The 21261-nt window shown below is 38.6% G+C and overlaps 1 pseudogene; it reads left to right on the top strand.

Moving 5' to 3' along the window:
• The first annotated feature begins 9784 nt into the window (after nt 1-9784).
• On the top strand, nt 9785-10734 carry LOC119800838 (annotated as a pseudogene).
• Nucleotides 10735-21261: the final 10527 nt, after the last annotated feature.

Raw genomic sequence — 21261 nt, 5'->3', positions numbered from 1 at the left:
TTACAACTTTAAGAAAACTAACTCTTTCTCTTTGGCAGCCCTCAATTGCCACTATAGTGACATCTTAATATCACTGTCTGGTGGTCCAGGCCTCAGCAGTGTGTGGTTCAAAGGAAATTCACAGAGTCTGCACTACTAGACTTTTCTATCTGAGGGAGTTACAAAAAAGACACACTTTTTTCAATGAATTCCTTTTGTATTCTCTATTCTTCCACTGTATTCTTTTTTCTGCAGTTTTTATACCCCAGCAAACTCTTTCAGGCAATATAAGAATTACAGTGTGGTTACATTCTAATTTTCAAGTGAATGAATATAAGTAAAAAATCATGTTTCCATATTCCTTATGTGATTAAACATTTTATGAATTACAGGTGAAAAACAAATTATATCAAGAACCCACATATGGTGAGGGAAAGTCCTTTCTATGTGTTGCTTTTATTGGTTAATGAATAAAGAACTGCTTTCAGCCTATAGCAGGGAAGAACAGAACTTGGCGGGGAGGAAAGCTATTCTGTATGCTGGGATGAAGAAGGGCAGAGTCAGAGAGAAACCATGGAGCTGCTGCCAGAGTCAGACATGACGAAATTTTGCCAGTAAGCCACTACCACGTGGCTTACACAGATTAATGGAGATGGGTTAATTAATATAAGAGTTGGCCATTAAGATGCTAAAGCTATTGGGCCTAGCAGTGATTTAATTGATATGGTTTCTGTGTGACTATTTCAGGTCTAAGCTAGCCGGGTGGCCGGGAACCAACAAGCAGACTCCCACTACACACACACATTTCTAGCCAAGCAACTTGTTATGAGTTAATCATGTAGGCAAGCAAGCTATTCTCAGTCAGGTCTTTCACTGCATTTTGCAGTTACAAAGAAAAGGCCAATTACTTTATTACTTATGTTGAAAAATAATCCTGTAGGGACTCTTAAAGGAGTCACACAGTTAAACTTTTACATATGAAAAAGAATCAGTCAGCTCTACTTTAAATCTTTAGGGAGCTTTCCCAGTCATCAGTAGTATTTTTGTATCAGGAGACTGAGGGCAGAAATGGTTATAAGGAGTTAATTGTTGCCTTTGATAACTAACCCACCCTAGTAAGAAAAGTAGGTCAGTTAGTAGCAATTGGACTGCTTTGTATTTGTTCGCTGACCTTGAGATATTTTGACAAATACAATGCTACTTGACAAAAATGTCTTTGTCTAACTTTAAGTTATTTTCAAAGCTTAGTTTCAACTGCAGTGCCCTCCAGAACCTGTGAACACATCTCCCAAGATAAAGGTTAAAAGAATTTAAGCTAGCTGGGCTACTGGGACTTTTTTGTTTTGCTTAATCATTACCATAACATAAAGCACAGTCTATAGGACTCCTCAATAGAAACTCATGCGATCTAGCTGTGTGACTTTTCCTTATTTTATTTTTTGTCATCAAATCTCTAAACAAACTAACATTATTATTATTATTATTATTATTATTATTATTATTATTATTATCATCATCAACTAAACAGTACAGCTTAAGGAGATATCATGTTCATAATAATCTACAGGTAAAAATGCCCAGTAGAACACGATGTTTCCATGAGATAAACATACCACACTACAGGCACACTCAAACACACTCAAACCCATTTACACCATGCCAGATGCCAGAAAAAAGCAACAACAAAGATATAAAGGCACAGCATAAGCAAAAGACATTCTGGAGTCTGTGGTCTTGGGGCCTTGTCTATCTGAGATTCACCCATCAGGATTCACCTCCTGGTGGGCTGACACCCTGAAGTCAGCTGCCACCTGCTGCTCTTCTGTGTCAGAGCTTTGTAGGCCCTGGCATCTTATGACTCAAATTCTTGCATCAATTTCCACTAGTATGTAGGGTCACATGACCTCACAAAGTGAGGGTGTCTCATTATGTTATAGCTGTGGGGTCCTAAAGCAGTAGAAACTCCCTAATGAATCAGATCTGACTTCTTACTTGCCAAGATCTGAGCTACTTGCCAAAGGACAAGCCACTAAAACATTTTGAGTAATATTAAAGATTTTGGCCAAGAATCTCATATTATAAAAGTCATTATGCCATATATCAGATAACAATATTTAATATTCATCATATCTTCCCTGTTTCTCATTCATCAGTCTGTAGTGATAACCACTCTACCTTTTCTGAATATAAGTGTTATCACAGAACAGCTGTTTTTCTTTTTCTAACTTATTCCACTTAGCATAACAAATTCTCTATCATTTACGCTTTTACCAGTATCAGGATTTTCAACTCTTTTAGGACTGAGTAATATTCTATTTGAAGTACATCATAATTTACATGATCCATGAAAATGCTAAGTGCAGTAGTTTCTAGACCCTTACTCCTATGAATGGTGGATCAAAAACATGTAAGTACAGGTATCTTTTTGAGATTTAGAATTCATTTTCCTTAAGATATAAATATATGGCACTGAGAAGTAACTCATTTAATAAAGTGATATTCTTGCAAGCATGAAAACCTGAGCTTCTTTCCACATAATTAAACTCATGTAATAGTGGGATAATTTTATAATTTCACAACTGTGTAGATGTATACAAGCCGATACCCAGGGATTCTTGTTGGCTTACTTGATAGGCTTTCGCTCTCTCTCTCTCTGCTCTCTCCTCTCGCTCCATCCTCTCGTTCACTCTCTCTGCATTCTCTCTCTCTGTCTCTCTCTCCCTCCCTCTCCCCTCCTTCTCCATCTCTCTCTCTCCTCTCTCTCTCTCTCTCTCTCTCTCTCTCTCTCTCTCACACACACACACACACACACACGCGTGTGCGCACACTTGCGAGCACATGTGCACATGCCCACACGCATAGACATACACTGAATGTATAAATTGTGTATATGCATATGCCATAAACATATGTACAGTGGTCTGAGGACAGCTTTGGAGATACAGTTATCTCCTTACATCATGTGGGTCCATGTTACAAAACTCAGGTTATTATGCTTGATAGTAAGTACCTTTATCTACTGAGTACATTAGAAGAGTTTTTAATTGATAGTAAGTACCTTTATCTACTTGGTACATTAGAAGAGTTTTTAATTGCCCCACCACTACAATCGTTTGAATATTTTCTCTTGGAACTTCATTTGTGTGTTGAAGCCCCAGAATTATTTGTGCCAACTTTTATAAGTCACAGCATTTCTTCTTCTGTTATATTTTTGTGGTTGTTATCAGATATCCTATTGATAAAAACTTTATAATATGTTTTCAAATAAAACTAGAAGAATGCAACACAATTCATTTTTTAAAAAAAGTTTCTTCAATAGACATGATAAAGTAGACGGGACAAATACCACAAGGCCACAAACTACACAAGTAACTACAGACAACTAAGAAAGACTTAGTTAGACTACAGACTAAGAAGGAGGAATAGTCCTTTCTAGGGAATAGCACACCAAATGGTTATCTAGTCCAAATGATCAGCCTTGAAACCATGCATACATGTAGCATTATACATGTTGAGCAAGTTATTTTTTGGAATACATATGCATATGTGTGTATATATATATATATATATATATGTAAATGTAACAACAACTAATGATAAGAGGTCACAATCTTGAAAGAAGCACATGGGAAGTCTCAAAGGGAAGAAAATGTAAAAAAATAATTAATTATATTATAATCTCAAAAATAAAAGATTAATATTTTATAAAAGAAATCAACAAAAAGAAATATGTGGATAGATTTTCTTGTGAGATAAGTTATCAAAACTTTAAGTTTGACGTTTTGTAAGAGATTGATGGTTCCTCTTCTGGTGCTCTGTCTAATTTTAGTTTTTAAATCTTTATTACAGCAAATCAGAGCCACCACCACCATAATGGTAATTATAATAGTATAAATAATTTGTGTATTAGATGCCTATCTTATGCTGGAGATTGATGGTTAATCTTCAGTGTCAACTTGGCTAGACTAAGAATAACCTCAGAGACAGTCTTCTGAGCATTTTTTTGAGAGCATCCTCAGTGAGGTTCACCTGAGATGAGAAGACTCATTGTGAATGTGCCAGTAACAGTTCCAGGGGTGAGGTCCTAGACTATAAAGGTAATTGCATTTGCACTACTTTTCTTTGTTTCCTAAACTACCCAGATCCAAGCAGGTTTCGTCCCCAGGCACCCCAAGTGGACTGTGCCTTGAACCTGTGAGCCGAAATGAGTACCTCTACTTTTAAGTAGTTGTAAGTCTGGCTTTGGGCACAAGAAGAAAAGTGATTAATCCATTGTACCTGTGAAACTATTATATCAGGCAATACATTTTACTTCAAGCATAACTGAGCAGTTAATCATAAACACTCAATGTTATAAATAAGTTAAAAAGTACAAGTTGAGTAATTTGACTTTAGATAAAACTATTTGTCAGTTCTTATATTCTATCATTTTACACTAAAGCCACATTTTCATTTTCTACTTATTGATATGTTGCTGCTATACAATAGCAATTTTAAATTATATATTTATATAAATGTATATTTTCAAGTTTCTTACTAATAGAAAATATTATTTAGTACACCAATATTTTCTCATACAATATTATGATACAATAAATTCCACAATATTAAGGTTTTTTTAATACTAGACTCTAAATTTAAATGTGGGGAAATTTTTTCCTTTTGATCATAGTATTATTTTGTTAAATTGGTCAGTGGATTTAAAGATCAATTAATGTTTTTTGGTTTAAAATATCTGTTGATCATTTGTATATTACAGGTTCATGCGTATGTTGGAGAGATCCAGTGAACACTCACATATTATTAGATAATACATTCCAATTGCTGATTGATTTATGAAAGGCAGGAACATCAGTTTGGCTGTGGATATGAATGTAAATAGTCTAGGATCTGGAGTTACAGATAGTTTATCAATACTACATGGATCCTGAGACTGAAACCGAGTCCCATGTAAGAACAGTAAGCAGTCTTAACTGCTGAGCCATCTCTCCAAGCTCTCTATGTAGCTCATCACAGACTAGACAAGCACCGGCCACATATCCTAGATTAATCCTAAACTTGTGATCCTCCTGCTCTGCCCCTTAAGTGTTGGGATTATGATGTGATTCACAATCCTCAGCTATGTAGGAAATCAACTGGACGCAACTGACAAGATTAGATATACTGTCCAGATGTCTTTTCAGTCGTGGCAGTGGGATCAGCATCCCACATTTTCATCCATACTCCATGGTACTAATCTGCAGAGAGCCATTGTGCTCAGCATTATGCCCTCCTGGTGCCATCTCATGTGCTCACTAATTGAAGAGGAATTTTAAAGGCCCGATTTCAACCTATACCTCAGTAATATTTCTTCTTATCAATTCTATACATTTTTATTTTACTAGATATTTTTCTATAATAAACTTTTTTTCTACAAACTGTGCCATTAGCATCTGTTTTTGAAGACCCCAACCTGTAAGAGGAAAATATTACAGTGAATGAATGGCCGTCAGTGAATTGGTGAAAGTGTCAGCTTGACTGATTAATAATAATGCAAATATCAGGACAGGGTACCTGGGGACTTTTACTTCAACCAAACCATTACTTAGCCGGTCAGTGGTGGCGCACGCCTTTAATCCCAGCACTCGGGAGGCAGAGGCAGGCGGATCTCTGTGAGTTCGAGACCAGCCTGGTCTACAAGAGCTAGCTCCAGGACAGGCTCTAAAAGCTGCAGAGAAACCCTGTCTCGAAAAACCAAAAATAAAAAAATAAACAAAACCATTACTTTCTTCTTTAATTTACATATATTTCCTATTTTAGGTGGAGGACTGAGATTCCTTAAAGACAGTAGAAAATATGCTTTTCCCAAAACTTGGTGTCAGTCTAGATTTTTAACCAGTGTGCTTAGATTTTCCTATCTTAATATAATTAAATTACCATCCTTTTAACAGGTTCAAGTAAAAGCTAGAATATCAACAAAAAACTTGGAGACTGCTCATAAAATTTCAATAATCCCAATGTTCAGAGTACACACAAGGGAGTGAACATGGGAGGAGACTGACAGATGCGGAAAAGGAAAGGCAACAAAGAAGGAGGAGGCAATGAGCGACCTAAATTACAATTGATCCCTGAGGAGATGCTTCTGAAATAAATGCTCCTAATAGCCAAACTTTTGTACAGTGTCTGAAAAAAATGTGTGTGACCAAATTCTTCACAAAGCTAAATATCTGAAGCTCTTGACAATGCCATTAAAGAGAGAGCAAGGTCAAAAGCTCAGGCGAATGGAGGAATGGAATGAACTTTCTTTTGGAAGACTTACAGGTATCAGGTAGAGCAAAACGGGAAGCAGGTATCTGACTTTTCACTAGGAGAAATACAGCAGTATTGTCAACTCAGAAAATATGTGTGATGGCCAGGGGCTCTAAAGACTCTCCTGTGTGCCTGCAGCCTGGCTTCCTTAGGGGTTACCAATTACATTGTATATCTAAAAAGGAAGACATCAAGTTAGGGTAGGGAGTTTTGGTGAGGGCATAAGGAAAGTTGCTGGGTATAATGAGGAATGTTTATTTCATTAGCTGCATATACTAAATTCTCAACTATTATTATTAATATTAATACTAACAATAATAATACCAATAGAAAAACAGTACTAAAGGTAAATACAAAGAAGCATGTGAGAGGAAGCCAGAGGATCAATGAGATGAATTGTATTTTTTGTTTCCTTTTGTTTTCCTGTCTAAACTTTTAGTTTTTCTGACCTCCATTCTTCTAGACCTGTGATTTTCTTCTCTAAAATTTTCTGTATCCACCTTTCTTACATGCTGAAAAAGCTGTTCTCCCCATACTTCTCCCAGTCCTAGGATCAGTTTCATCTTCAGAAATATCAGAATTTCCCATTCATCACTCCTCAACTTCATCTTGCCCAGCCTGGCGCATCAATTGTTCATCTAAGTCCAGTGTAGTATATTTTCTTAAAATAAAGCCTCCCCATATTTCCTTATTCTTTTTCTTACACATTTCCTATAAATAAGTAAGTATGATCACTTGACACATTTCAGGATGAATAATGCAAATGTGTGTCCACTGCAATTTTTGTAATAACAAAACCTTCAGAGTGAGGAAGGCATTCTCATAAGTAAATCTAATTTATTCTTATACTTAATCTTAAAAGCAAGATGCAGACAGAAATCATTAGTACCTTTTGTAAATGACAACTGAAAATCTTAAGTAGATCCCTAGGTTTCAGTACTGGTAGGAAACAACAGTAGTGGAATGGCAACCAAATACTGACGCGTGAAGTCCAGAGATTCGGGAGACACATTTTAAAAATGTAAGTAGGCCATGTGAGTAATGTCTAAAAGTACACCAAAACATAGCTTGTATAGCATGGGAGATGAATAGTCCACACCAAACACAAAAGAATATGGCCATATTTTCCCTGGATGATCCTAGAAGATGACTGCTTGTATCAAACGGTACCTTAGAATTCTGAGTCAAAAACCTTTCTTGGTATAATTAAGTCCTATTTGACTTCATGGCCTTTAAAAAATAATCAATATGCATGTATAAATTTTTAGTCAATAAAAAATCCTTATGAATATGTCTAATCGATTTCTTGTTTTGTTTCTTTAAATAGATGATATGTTACAGTCATATATCTGGTATTACCAAATAGTGCATTCATAGTCTTTTCTATTGCATATGTATTATGAAATATGAATGTATATAACGAAATATATAGTATTAAATGATATATATGATGAAATTATGAATTTTTGAAATAGTTTACTGGAGTTCAAGTATTACACTGCTCAAAAAGAGAGATTTATTAGTTTTGGAGACAAACAAATAAAGGTCAGCTTTATGTCATTTTGAAGCCTCTTCCAATTGCTAGAACTTTATCTATTGGATAATCTTTATAGATACAATAAATATATCAAGAACTATATTTAACAATCATTTATTTATTTGTTTATATGATTATATCATATTGGATTCAGATATCTGTACTTGATTTTCCAACAATGTTTAGATGCTTTCTGACATTCTAGGTCTCATTTTTTTCTGGTAATTCTTTTTTTTTTTTTCCTCATGGTTTATTTTTTTTTATATTTAAAAATTTCCATCTCCTTCCCTCCTCCTCCCCCCCCCCCCCCCCCTCCTCCTCCCCCTTCCCTCCCCTCTTTCTCCCCCTTCCCCCCCCCTCCACCCTTACCTCCCCTCCCTCCCTCTCAAGGCCAAGGAGCCATCAGGGTTCCCCACTCTATGCTAAGACCAAGGTCCTCCCAACTCCCCCCAGGTCCAGGAAGGTGATCGACCAAGCTGAGAAGGCTCCCACAGAGCCCGTCCATGCAGAAGAATCAGAGCCCAGCGCCATTGTCCTTTGCTTCTCAGTCAGCCCCCGCTGTTGGCCACATTCAGAGAGACGGGTTTGGTCGCATGATCCATCAGTCCCATTCCAACTGGAGTTGGTGATCTCCCATTAGTTCTGTCCCACCGTCTCCATGAGTGAACGCACCCCTCTCGTTCCTGACTTTCTCCCTCATGTTCTCGCTCCTTCTGCTCCTCATCAGGACCTTGGGAGCTCAGTCCAGTGCTCCAATGTGGGGCTCAGTCATCTTCCCCATCTGTCGCCAGCTGGAGGTTCCCTCACGGTCCTGACTTTCTTTCTCATGTTCTCCCTCCTTCTGTTCCTCATCAGGACCTTGGGATCTCAGTCTGGTGCTCCAATGTGGGGCTCTGTCTCTATCTTCATCTATCACCAGGTGAAGGTTCTATGGTGATATGCAAGATATTCATGAGTATGGCTATAGGATCTGGCCTTTTCAGGCTCCCTCTCCTCAGCTGCCCAAGGAACTAACTGGGGGCGTCTCCCTGGAAACCTGGGAACCCCTCTAGGGTCAAGTCTCTTGACAACCCTCAGGTAGCTCCTTAAATTAAGATATATGCTTCCCTGCTCCCATATCCACCCTTCCTATATCCCAAGCACCCCATTCCTCCGAGCTCCCCCCGTTCTTCCCTACACACTTTTCTCTCCCCATCTTCCCTTGGCCCAGTCTTGCCCAACCCTCAAGTTCCCAATTTTGCCTGGCGATCGTGTCTACTTCCAATATCCAGGAGGATTACTATATCTTTTTTTGGGAGTTCACCTTCTTATTATCTTCTCAAGGATCCCAAATTTATAGGCTCGATGTCCTTTAATTATGGCTAGAAACCGATTATGAGTGAGTACATCCCATTTTTTGGCCAAAAGACACTTAAGTTCATGCTCCACCTCCCTAGCTATCAGGGAAATGCAAATCAAAACAACTTTGAGATATCATCTTACACCTGTCAGATTGGCTAAAATCCAAAACACCAATAATAACCTTTGCTGGAGAGGTTGTGGGGTAAGGGGTACACTCATCCATTGCTGGTGGGAATGCAAACCTGTGGGAATTCTTTAGGTCAATTTTAACATTCACAATCAAGATGAAGAGTACCATGAAAAATCCTGTATAAGCACCAACACTGTCAGATGCTACTCAATTATAGTGATTGCTCCCTTCATTGTGTTTGGAGTATAGGATCAACAAAGACTTCACATAGATGTACTCTCCATACATAGATTATCACTAGCACACACCCCAGTAGTCTTATAGTGCAATCTGCATACTGTGTAGAGCTGTGCTTTACATACCCTGTTTTTCCATTCCTAGAAAGCTCCCAGGAATTACCATTGAAAAGCAGGACCTTGAACATCCACATGGCAGGTAATATCTTCAAAGAGCAAACCACAAAGAACTGAGTTTTGTCCTCATAACTGATGTGGAAATTTTCCTCTGCAATGCCTACAGTTTGGCTCAATTCCTCCACCTGTCCATTCCTCCTCTCTGGCTTCCCAGGTCTGGAGAAGGCCCATCACCTGATCTCTCTCCCACTGCTGATGGCCTATATCGCTTACTGCTTGGCAATGGCACCCTTCTTTTTCTCATTAAGGATGACCACTACCTCCATGAGCCCATGTACTATTTCTTAGGTATGCTGGCAGCTACAGATCTTGGAGTAACATTGACCACCATGCCCACAGTCCTGGGGTGTACTGTGGTTAAATCACAGGGAGATTGGCCATGCAGCCTGCTTCTCTCAGGCCTACTTTATCCACACTCTCTCTATTGTGGAGTCAGGGGTCTTGCTGCCATGGCCTATGACCGTTTCATTGCCATTTGCAATCCATTAAGATATACCACCATCCTTACTGACACTAGCGTAATACAGATTGGAGTAGGCATATTTATTAGAGCTAGTCTATCAATCATGCCAATAATCATTTGCCTGCATTGGTTTCCTTGCTGTCGATCCCATGTACTCTCTCATGCTTTCTGTCTACACCAAGATGTCATCAAGCTAGCCTGTGCTGACATCACATTCAATCGTCTCTATCCAGTTGTTGTTGTTGTATTTACTATGGGACTTTTGGATTTTCTGATTATTTGTTTCTCCTACATTTTGATTCTCAAGACTGCCATGAGCATTGCTTCTACAGAAGAGCGGACTAAGGCTCTCAACACATGTGTCTCCCATATCTGTTGCATCCTGGTCTTCTATGTCACTGTGGTTGGTCTGACCTTTATTCACAGATTTGGAAAGAATATTCCTCATGTGTTCCACATAACAATGAGCTACATCTGCTTCCTTTTCCCTCCTTTTATGAACCCTATTATCTTCAGCATTAAGACCAGACAGATTCAGAGTGGTTTATTTCATTTATTCTCCCTGCCTTATTCTAGAACATGACTCTGATTGTTCTCTAAGGACAACTCCTGAAATCTGAAGAAGTTGACAAAATTTCATGAGGAAGAAAACTAAGCAAAATAGTTCAATAGAAACCTGCCTGATTATTGTTTATTATCGATGTGATAATGTTTGTAAGGAGGTTTGCCTGTTTCTGGCTGCTCAGACCTGAAATAATCACACAGAAACTATATTATTTAAATTACTGCTTGGCCCATTAGCTCTAGCTTCTTATTTGCTAGCTTGTGCACTTTAATTTAACTCATTTTTAGTAATCTGTGTATCACCACATGGCTGTGGTTTATCGGGTAAAGTTCTGGCATCTATCTTTGGTGGGGCTAGATAGCTCCTCCCCGACTCTACCTTCTTCCTCCCAGCATTCAGTTTAGTTTTCCTGCCTACCTCTGTTGTTCCCTGCTCTGCTATAGGCTCAAAGCACGTCTTTATTAACCAATGGTATTCACAGCATACAAAGGGGAATCCCACATCACCTCCCTTTTGTTTAAATAAAAGGAAGTCTTTAACTTTAACATAGTAAAATTACATATAACAAGACAGGTATCAAGCAAGAATTACAGTTACAATATTTATATTTACTTTTTCTCTTATCATAACTAAGGAAAACTATAATTATAACTATAAATTCTTCAGCTCCATCAAAAACTCCAGAAAGATATATTACCTAAGTAAACAAGTAAACAGGAAGTGCATTGTAAGCAACTTCCAAAACTCTAGAATTGACAGAGATATCTAGCTGCCTAGACAGTCACCCAAAGTTCTTCTGTACCATTAGAGCATCCATAGTATCCAGCCTACAGGCTCATAGGATCTGGCAGCCTTTTCCATGAAACAGGAAATTTCAAAGACAGTTCCACCTATATTGGCAGGTTGTCAGTCACATTTTTCTGTGTCCTGCAGAATATCTAGCAGACTCTTTTATGCAGCAGGAACCCTGAAGGATGGTCTCATCTTTAAGCAATTTCAGCAGTCATTTCTCTGACAGTACTGCAAGTCCAGTCAAGCACTCCAGGAAAGAACAGTTTCTTGCCCAAATGGCTAACCAACTCCATACGGAGCCTCTTCATTGTCCGTCTTCCTCTTGAAGTAATTGTTGCTGCTGGGAGCAGATGTGTCTTATTGTTAAGAAGAACCCCAAGTTTTTATAACATTTCAAATGCCATATTCTGTAGTCTTTGAAAGGTTTGAAAATGCCTATCTATATGAAATACATCTCTGTACATCTAGAAAACCTAGCTAATATGACTACAGGCTTGACTATCATAGATGACTATCTATTAACCTTTATTTCTTAATTATACATTACATTTTTAAATGAGCTGGATAAACATAAAACCTTAATCAAGACCTTAAATTTGTATCCATAGACCAAGATCCATACCAATGCAAATCTCCATAGCATATTCCTCTTTAAATATAAACAAACATTTATAAACAATATTTGGGAATATGGGTGTAGTTCTCTCCAAACTTCTTCCTGTTGCTTATTGGGTGAAGTAAGGTTTTAAGGGTGTTCAAGGTGACCTTTCAGATGGTCTTGGTTCACCAAACCATATTAGTCTAGAAGCAATCCACAGGTTCTCATCTTTTGTGGAAACAAAAGAGGAACATCTTTTCCAAAGCAACATATCCTTAGATCTATATTTTGAATTCAAGATACCTTTAAAATATATATGTTGGCTTATCTTAGCAGTCCATACACTAAAATGTATCTTTGTACTTAGCTCATTCACAGTCAAAAAATTCAAAGAAAACACAATAATATAGATAATCCAGATTCTCTGTGTATTCTCCATCTTTATGTGAATTGTTTTTATTACTCTGTTACTTTTCCTACAAGTCTAATTTTATTTTATTATCTTTATTCCTTTAAAGATACAGACAGAGACTTCTGTACTCTGTCTCTTTAAAGGCTTTGTTTTGAATTATTTATTTCCTTTTATACCTCTCTATACTCATTTTCTTCTCTCTTCCAAGCTTAAAAACACATATCCAATACTGTGACTCATTTAAAGGTCTTTTATGTCTGAATCTGTCCTATTGTATATCTGTAATTCTTTTCTGTCCAGAAGCACTTCTTAAAATGCTAAGCGCTTCTTAAAAACCCTTTCTGCTTGCTCTGCCCAGTCCAACGTGATGGAAGAAGTCCATTCTCTGAGCCATGCCCATTGCCTCAGTTCCAAGTATGCAGTGGGTCTATGTCTAGCCATTTACCAGTTTGTCATATGCTGCTTACAAACCCCATTTAAATGCTCAGTCCCTGAAAGAGTTAAAGTTCATGCTAGTAGCACAATCCAGAAAGCCAGCATTTCAAAACTGCAGCTTTTGTTCTGCTACTGCTGAATCAGAAAAACCTCCCTTAAAGGAGCTATGCCTCTTCTTGCTTCTAGCAAACAGAACCCACTCAAGAAAATGCCACTACCAAACCATGCTTAATTCTGTTCTTTTGTATCTAGAATTCCTTTTTAAGCCTTCTCAGGTTTTTATGTGGTTGTAGTTACCCACAGTTTTGTGTCAATTTGTTATAAAGAGACTACTTGTTTCCTGGCTGCCCAGAAGCTCAGACCCAAAATAATCACACAGAAACTATAATATTTAAATCACTGTTTGGCTGGTTAGCTCTAAAATCTTATTGTCCAGCTCTTACATTTTAATTTAACCCATTTTTAGTAATTTGTGTATTGTTATGTGGTTGTGGCTTACAAGGTAAAGTTCTGGTGTCTATGTCCAATGGGGCTACTTGGCTTCTCCGTGATTCTGCATTCTTCCTCCCAGCATTCAGTTTAGTTTCCCTACCTCTGTTCTGCCCTGCTCTGCTACAGGCTCAAAGTAGTTCTTTATTAACCAATAATATTCACAGCATACAGAAGGGAATCCCACATCATGATATGGCAAAATATATTCACAATATGAAGCACTATGTAAAGATCTCACTTTGGTGTTAGCTGTTGTAGAATGGCAACACATTTTGTTTGGTGAGCTTATGGCTCCTTACATGTACATTCATATATAGTCTTTGAAACTACAGTATGCAAATATTTGGATTAAAACTGTAAACTGAGGTATGGGTTTCTTATATTGGCCATTGTTTACCTAGTGATAAGTTGGGGTTTTTTTATATTTTGTGTCAAATGAAAGTGGTTGTTGTTTCTAGAAACCTGCACTGAATGAAATGAGCTGCACATAGCCATCAATTCACAGTGGTTACTCTATGAAAAGCATGCCCATAAAAGTCTGCCATGTTACAATTTTGATTTTTTTGACTTATAAAATAATAAAACAAACATTAGGAAATTAAGCCAGAAATATAGTTTTACTGCAGATAACCAGACAGTGCTGAGTAGAAATAGACATTTTCTCTTAATAAAGTCATATAAAAAGTTTTATTTGGAGAATAGACAGGTAAGACTACATAAGAGATCTTGCTACACAGAGTTCCAGCCCTTGACATGGCTAGTCTTATTTTCTTGAATGGGAAAAAGAAAGATGATGGATAAATGGTTGTAACTGAAAGACAAATGATATTTTCTGACTCTAAATCCCTTTTGAAGTTGATTTTGATCTTTCTTTGAGCATAAGCAAAGGGTGCTTTTGGTTCTTTGGCACTTTAGCAACACATACATCCTCAGTTATGTTTGCAGTTACCCTATTCACAATATACAGGTAATAAAAAAATCACAGTGAAAATGTGATACACATACATAGCAGTGTATTCAGCTGTAAATAAATATGAAATTGCAAAAATTGAAGAGAAATAAATAGACCTTGGAAAGATTATTGTTAGTGAGGTAACCCTTACCCAGAAAGAGAAACAGCACATATTCTCTCCTCTGTGACTCCTAGGTTGGAATCCACCGATGTAAGTGTAGTAACTACCCATCATCAAGAAGCTCTTCTCTACAGCAACTTGAGATAATCATAAAGAACACATGCAAATATCAACAGTTTGTAGAGAGCTCAGCCCCAGTGGATACATCTACATCACAGCTTGTACATCTATGGCTAAGGAGCATGGCTGAAGAGGGGATAGAAAGATTGCAAGATTCAAAATATTTGTTTTGAAATCTCTTCTAGAATTTGCAAGCAAGATAAAAATAATATCTTTGTAAATGGACATATTAATGTAGAAGGGGGACTTTTTGCAGGATCACTTCCCTAGACAAAGAACTACAGGCAATTAATGACTTCTAGTAGAAGAAAATTAACCTCTCATAGGCATGAAGTTCATTGCTTTTTGCACAATGTTGATTGGTCAGACTTGAAACCATATAGATAGAAAAACAAAAATTAATCCAACATGACAAGAAGTTCTAAATGTATACAAATTAGTTTATACATTTGGTGTAAATGTGTGTGTGTGTATGTGTGTGTGTGTGTGTGTGTGTGTATGTGTACAAGAGCATGCAACAACTATAGTCAAAGAAAAAGTGAAGATCAATTTGAGAGTGAGGGGCATGGCAGGAGTTTGAGGGAAGGTAGCTGTGAGATTCTGGAGGAAGAAAAGAAAGAAATTTCTGTAATTACATTTCAATTAAAAACATAAAAATGTACCTGAACCTGTGGTTCAATTTTTAAACTTATCAAACATATAAATTAATAGCACACACACACACACACACACACACACACAATATAAAATACTAACATCTTAACATGACATTGATTGATGAGTCATTCATTTCTCTTTATGTCCCTGCACTCTTATGTCTGGACTCTGTCATCCTGGCCATGTAACAAAATGGTGTTAATTTACAGAACTTCTGGAATTTATGAATAACTTAGAGAAGTAAACAAGACACTATACTGATTAGTTTTATTTAAATGGGGAATGCTTGTTTATTTCCTGGCTGCCCAGATGATGGATGAGAGTTATCTGTCTATTTTTCTTTCATTGGTTAATTAATAAAGAAAACTGCCTTGGCCTTTTAAGAGACAGAAAATTAGGTAGGTGGAGTAGACAGAACAGAATTGTGGGAACAAGGAAGTAGAGTGGGGGAGATGCTTCAGGCATTCGCCATAGTGAGTCTCCATGCTGCTCCTCTCCGAGATGGACGCAGGTTAAGATCTCTCCTGGTATGCCACACCTCGTGGTGCTACCCAGATTACTAAATATGGGTTAAAGGAAGATGTGAGAATTAACCAATAAGAGGCTGAAACTATGGGCCAGGCAGTGTTTTAAAAGAATACAGTTTCCGTGTAATTATTTTGGGTGTAAAGTTAGCTGGCGGCCGGGTAGCGGGACGCAGCCCTGCCGCTTCCTTCTACACCCAGACCCATGTAATCACACAAAAGCTAAATTAATTGCAACACTATTTGGTCAATGGCTCAAGCATCTTCCTCGCTAGCTCTTATATCTTAAATTGACCCATTTTTATTAAATTTCTATTAATCACTGCAAGGCTGAGGACGACTGGTAATATTTTGGCATTTTTTTCCCTTTAGGAACCTACATGGCATCTCCTTGACTCTGCCTATACTTTCTCTATATCTCTGTTTGGATTTCCACCTGGCTTTACCCTGCTAAGCCTTTGATCTAAACAGCTTTATTCATTAATCAATAAAAGCAACACATATACAGAAGGATATCCCACATCAGTTTTATGTCAGTGTTTCTCAAGCTAGAGTTAACTAAAAGGAGGGACTTTGACAGTCAGATCTTTCCATAAAGGCATCAAGTACATAAACCCTGGGCCACAGAGAACTGTGCCCTAGCATTTACCTGGAGGCAATTTTCCTTACTGGATAGCTTTCACAGAGCTGTAAGTTGCTATATATGAAACTTTGGGGTAAACATAACCAAAAGTCTTATGAAGATATGGACCCTGCAGGCTATAATAATACTTGTACTATTAGAAAGGTATGACCACTTGTACAATAGTAACATAAATGTTATGGCAGTGGCTAATCACTTTTGGAGTGCACGTGAGATAGAGTTTATACTTAGCATCATTACCTGTGCCAAAAGCTCCATGGATGTATAGCTCATAAGGGAGAAAATAATATTGTAATTATGTTAAATGGCCATAGTAAAAATGCCTCCTTATTTCTTATCTCTTCAACTAGAGAAAGTTTATTTATCTCTCCACCTTCATCAGAAAAGCTTCATTTTGTAAGATAAGGCAATTACTATAAAGCCCCATGAATAGTCAAGAGGTGAGAATAAGAGATGTGGCCTGCTCAGTTTATTTTGAAGCCTATTATTTTGTAAGCTACTTTTTAAAACAAACTAATAATTTTTATTTATTTATTTAAATTTTAAAAAAATTTAATCTGCTCCCCTCCTCTTCCCCCTTCCCTCCTCTCCCTTCCACTCATACCCCTACTCCCTCCCTCTCCAGACCAAAGAACCATCAGGGTTCCCTACACTATGTTAAGTCCAAGGTCTTCCCAACTACCCCAGGTCCAAGAAGGTGATCAACCAAACTGACAAGTCTCACACAGAGCCCATCCATACCATAGAATCCAAGCTCATCACCATTGTCCATGGTTTCTCAGTCAGCCTTCACCGTCAGCCACATTCAGAGAGTCCGTTTTGCTCACATGTTCCATCAGTCCCATTCCAACTTGTCTTGGTGATCTCCCGTTAATTCTGTCCCACCGACTCAGTGGGTGAACGCACCCCTCACGGTACTGACTTTCTTTCTCATGTTCTCTCTCCTTCTGCTCCTCATCAGGACCTTGGGAGCTCAGTCCGGTGCTCCAATGTGGGGCTCTGTCACTATCTCCATCCATCACCAGGTGAAGGTTCTATGGTGATATGCAAGATATTCATGAGTATGGTTATAGGATCTGGCCTTTTCGGGCTCCCTCTCCTCAGCTGCCCAAGGAACTAGCTGGGGGCATCTCCCTGGATACCTGGGAACCCTTCTAGAGTCAAGTCTCTTGACAACCCTAATATGGCTCCCTTAATTAAGATATATGCTTCCCTGCTCCCATATCCACCCTTCCTATATCCCAAACATCCCATCCCCCAAGTTCTCCCCATCCTCCCCTTCATGCTTTTCTCTCCCCATCTCCCCTTGTCCTCATCCCAGCCAACCCCCAAGTTCCCAATTTTTGCCAGGCAATCTTGTCTACTTCCAATATCCAGGAGGATAACTATATGTTTTTCTTTGGGTTCACCTTCTTATTATCTTCTGAAGGATCATGAATTGTAGGCTCGATGTCCTTTAGTTATGCCTAGAAACCGATTATGAGTGAGTACATCCCATGTTCATCTTTTTGGTTCTGGGTTGCCTGCTCAGCTTTTAATGGGTATCTATATTACACTCATTCTCAAAAGTTCAGGCATCATTATGGAAGAGGGGAGGAAAGAATGTAGAACAGTGGGTACCACTAGTAAATCTGTATTTTTTAAACAAAAGGGCCACTGAATATATGAATTCACAGTAGTGTAAGACCTACACAAAATCCATCCCCCCCAGCATTCCAGAACAGATGAGAGAAAGGTTCATACAGTACCAACTCTAAATAAGAGTTTATTCTTCAGAGATGTCATCTAAGAGAAGCCATTTTCTAGAAGTCTGTCCTGCATCAGCACACATACTGAGCACTAAATGGACTCCCTCAGTTTAAAATCAAAGTACATCAGGTTGTCATGGGAAAGTGGTGGAGTATAGGGGAAGAATTAAGGAAGAGGAGCTAGGTGTTGAATCCTACTAGAACACCTTATATGTGAATTTTTCAAAGAATATAAAATATATAGTAAAAATAAAGTTTACCAGAAGTTAATAGTCTTTCCCCAGATTTCCCCAAAGAATATAAATGTTCAATTTAAGTTCCATGATTTGACTGTACAGGCACTAAAAGTTTGCTCTGGAAAGGACAAAATCATAGGTTATAGCAGATGCTTGGCGTGTTCAGAGTTAACATGGTAGTGTTGAGGAGCACCACACTGCTGTGTGTTTCAGGCTGTCCCCATCCTCTTTCCGCTTTAGCATTACACCCCCAAGGGGGGATCTCCCTGTGCATCTGAGGGCCCTCCTGAGCTTTGGGCTAAGACATGAGCAGTCATAGCTACTGACTTAATCATGTGTTCTCTGGTGGATGGAACCATTATTCTCTGGTCTCATAGAACATAAGACGATATTAAACACAAAAAGATAAAATCAAATGGGAAAGGAAGAGCCATACAGATTCCAGGGGTATTAAATATCTAGATGAAGCAAGTAGGAATTTGGTTAATTTGATTTGGTGGTGAGATTAGAATTATTATGGGATATTTTATTGCTCAGGAAGGATATTGACTATTTTTGTTGCAGGATTGTTTATAGTTGTGCAAATAATTTTTTAAATAATTTGGAGAACACCCAGTCCATGGAGAAAATTGAAGTGAATGGAGATTGGAAATACCTTTGAAAAAACATAATCATCTGTGAAACAACAGGTAATTCAGACACAGGATAGAAAAATCTCTTAATTCTGAGAAGGAAGAAGATGCTAAAACTTCTGATCTGTAAGAGTTTACTGTGCTTTTATTGTATTTTTGTAAATGCATTTTGTACTTAATTCCTAATGAACAATACTGACACCAGACACTAAATAGAGAATACTAAAGGAATCTCAAAGTTAGCTATGATTGAGAAAATATGGGCATTAAAGCAAATTCAGTTTGGAGTATTGTTAAGTGTGTTATCCTAACGTGGTAAGATAAAACAGAAAGTGCATTTAAAGGAAACTGCATCAACATGTCACAGTCATTCTCATGAGTTATCTTCTGGTGTCAGGGTGAGAGTTCCAGGCTACGGACTGTGCCCAGACATTTAGAAGGAATGTCACTGCTCAGACTCTATGAAGCAATCCAATATTTTCTGGGTTTAGAAATGAGGAATTTTTGTCAGCACACGTTAGAGGTTAGAGTAATCTTGAGGAGTGCTGTGTGAAGATTCTACTGTGGGGGATTCCATTGACAGTAAGCCTGGGAGGGAGATGCTGGAAGCAGAGCACACACCCAGGGTGGGCTGCAAGTCTGTGCTCCCAGGCTCTGCCAAGGAGCTTTTCCTGGAGTTAATTTTCCTCATTTTCTAGGTATGAGGCAGCTGTGTTGTCTTCATGAAAGTGAACTTCCTGGAAGCAAAATGATAAGATTTTAGTTATCAGGAAGAATTTTATTTATACTTTTAAAAAATCTTTCTTTCTAAATTCTAGGTGATCTTACAGTCTCAAATGCCTGCTTAACTTGATTGTCTTTTAAGCTCCAATCTGTCTTTTATAAGTTAAATTCTTTCAGGATCAGATCAAGAACTGGATTTTGCTTAATGCCTTTCCCAAGTGAAGTCACTGGTGGTCTTACAAACAGTAAATGTTTGGTAAATATAAAACCTTTCTGTAACTGAAACTTTAATTTTAGGTTTTTCCTTAATTTCTTTTTTTTTCCTCATGGTTTATTATTTTTTTTTATATTTAAAAATTTCCATCTCCTTCCCTCCTCCTCCCCCCTCCCTCCCCTCCTCCTCCCCCTACCCTCCCCTCCTTCTCCCCCTTCCCTCCCCTCCCCTTCACCTATACCTCCCCTCCCTCCCTCTCAAGGCCAAGGAGCCATCAGGGTTCCCCATTCTATGCTAAGACCAGGGTCCTCCCAACTCCCCCCCTGGTCCAGGAAGGTGATCGACCAAGCTGAGAAGGCTCCCACAGAGCCCGTCCATGCAGAAGAATCAGAGCCCAGAGCCATTGTCCTTTGCTTCTCAGTCAGCCCCCGCTGTTGGCCACATTCAGAGAGACGGGTTTGGTCGCATGATCCATCAGTCCCATTCCAACTGGAGTTGGTGATCTCCCATTAGTTCTGTCCCACCGTCTCCATGAGTGAACGCACCCCTCTCGTTCCTGACTTTCTCCCTCATGTTCTCGCTCCTTCTGCTCCTCATCAGGACCTTGGGAGCTCAGTCCGGTGCTCCAATGTGGGGCTCTGTCATTTTCTTCATCTATCGTCAGGTGGAGGTTCTATGGTGATATGCAAGAAATTAATCAGTATGGCTATAGGAACTGGCCTTTTCAGGCTCCCTCTCCTCAGCTGCCCAATGGACTAACTGGGGGCATCTCCCTGGAAACCAGGGAACCCCTCTAGGGTCAAGTCTCTTGACAACCCTCAGGTAGCTCTTTAAATTAGGATATATGCTTCCCTGCTCCCATATCCACCCTTCCTATATCCCAAGCACCCCATTCCTCCGAGCTCCCCCCGTTCTTCCCTACACACTTTTCTCTCCCCATCTTCCCTTGGCCCAGTCTTGCCCAACCCTCAAGTTCCCAATTTTGCCTGGCGATCGTGTCTACTTCCAATATCCAGGAGGATTACTATATCTTTTTTTGGGAGTTCACCTTCTTATTATCTTCTCAAGGATCCCAAATTTATAGGCTCGATGTCCTTTAATTATGGCTAGAAACCGATTATGAGTGAGTACATCCCATGTTCATCTTTTTGGGTCTGGGTTACCTCACTCAGAATAGTGTTTTCTATTTCCATCCATTTGCCTGCAAAATTCAAGATGTCATTGCTTTTTACCGCTGAGTAGTATT

The sequence above is a fragment of the Arvicola amphibius genome, chromosome 1 (genome assembly GCF_903992535.2).
Source record: "Arvicola amphibius chromosome 1, mArvAmp1.2, whole genome shotgun sequence".
Classification (NCBI taxonomy): Eukaryota; Metazoa; Chordata; class Mammalia; order Rodentia; family Cricetidae; genus Arvicola; species Arvicola amphibius.
Note: the sequence above shows the minus strand (reverse complement) of the source record. Positions and strands in the feature narration are given on the sequence as shown.